Source organism: Arachis hypogaea, chromosome 20 (genome assembly GCF_003086295.3).
Source record: "Arachis hypogaea cultivar Tifrunner chromosome 20, arahy.Tifrunner.gnm2.J5K5, whole genome shotgun sequence".
NCBI lineage: Eukaryota > Viridiplantae > Streptophyta > Magnoliopsida > Fabales > Fabaceae > Arachis > Arachis hypogaea.
In genome coordinates, this window is record NC_092055.1 from 74479947 (window position 1) to 74481698 (window position 1752).

Sequence of the window (1752 nt, forward strand, 5' to 3'; positions counted from 1 at the left end):
AAGAACTTGAATTCTATCCTATTTATACACTTTCTTCAAATGATCTTCAAGCCTTGAGTTGGGCCTTTGCTCTTGGTGGAATTGGGTTGAAAGAGGCCTTGGTTGATTGCTTTTGAAGTTTGGAGAAGAACCAAAGTGAACCAATTGAACCGGGTTGGAGTTTTGCAAAAGTTGGACCAAAAGTTTGAGCCAAAGTTAGGGGTCTAACTTTGGCTCCAACTTTTCATATCAGCTAGCACAATTTGCTGATATCAACGTTGGTGCCAACGTTAGGGGTCTAACTTTGACCCTAACGTTGGCCTTGCCTAGTGTGCTTGTGGCGCCAACGTTAGCCTCCAAGTTAGGGGTCTAACGTTGGCGCAAACTTTTGCTCCTCTCCCTTGTATTTCATGTGCCAACGTTAGCCTCCAAGTTAGGGGGCTAACGTTGGCGCAAACTTTTGGTACCCAGGGGAGAAATTCATGTGCCAACGTTAGCCTCAAAGTTAGGGGGCTAACGTTGGCACAAACTTTTGGTGCCCAGGGGAGGAATTCATGTGCCAACGTTAGCCTCAAAGTTAGGGGGCTAAAGTTGGCGCAAACTTTTGGAGCCCAGGGGAAAATTTTCAAGTTCCAACGTTAGCCTCCAAGTTAGGGGGCTAACTTTTCAACCAAAAGTTTGTGCAAAAGTTTGATGCTAACTTTAGGTCCAGCTTTTTGCTTCCTGGTTCAATTTCACTTATTCCATTGTCCTCTCTTCACTCCTAGCCATTCCTTCTTGCTTCAACCTTTCTCCAAGCTTTCTTCACCTATCATTAATCAACCAAACACATCAAAGCTATGTTCAAAATCATGAGATATTCATTCTTTCATAATATGCAACAAATATAGCATAAAACCTCATGAAATGGCATGAATTCATATATGGTTGATTCAATCAAGGGAAACATGAAAATCTACTCAATTAGCTTGCTTGTAGCTCAAGAAAGTGCATAATCTTAATGAAAACAAAAGAAAAAGACTAGTTAAAATAGGCTAGGATGACTTGTCATCACATGTCAATGAGTTCTTGAGCTTCTGCAGGCGTTTTCTTTAGGTGAATGGATCCACCTGCAGAAGTATCCAATGACATCTTTGATAACTCAGATAAACCATCATAGAATATATCCAGGATGGTCCATTCTGAAAGCATGTCAGAAGGACACTTTTTGGTCAACTGTTTGTATCTTTCCCAAGCTTCATAGAGGGATTCACCATCTTTTTGTTTGAAGATTTGAACATCCATTCTAAGCTTGCTCAGCTTTTGAGGAGGAAAGAACTTGGCTAAGAAAGCCGTGACCAGCTTATCCCAAGAGTTCAGGCTGTCTTTGGGTTGAGAGTCCAACCATATTCTAACTCTGTCTCTTATAGCAAAAGGGAAAAGCATGAGCCTGTAGACTTCAGGATCTACTCTATTAGTCTTAACAGTATCACAGATCTGCAAGAATTTAGTTAAGAACTGAAAAGGATCTTCAGATGGAAGTCCATGAAACTTGCAGTTCTGCTGCATCAGAGAAACTAGCTGAGGTTTCAACTCAAAATTGTTTGCTCCAATGGCAGGAGTGGAGATACTTCTTCCATGTAAATTGGAATTAGGTACAGTAAAGTCACCAAGCATTCTCCTTGCATTATTGTTGTTGGGTTCGGCTGCCATCTCCTTTACTTGTTCGAAATTTTCAATAAGGTTGTCTCTGGATTGTTGTAATTTAGCTTCTCTTAGTTTCCTCTTCAGAGT

The 1752-nt window shown here is 40.9% G+C and overlaps 1 non-coding gene across 1 annotated transcript; it reads left to right on the forward strand.

Moving 5' to 3' along the window:
* Positions 1–1164: 1164 nt before the first annotated feature.
* On the forward strand, positions 1165–1272 carry LOC112788584 (small nucleolar RNA R71). Its single transcript, XR_003195945.1, has one exon. It is a non-coding gene; the product is annotated as a small nucleolar RNA R71 (small nucleolar RNA).
* The last annotated feature ends 480 nt before the right edge of the window (positions 1273–1752 follow it).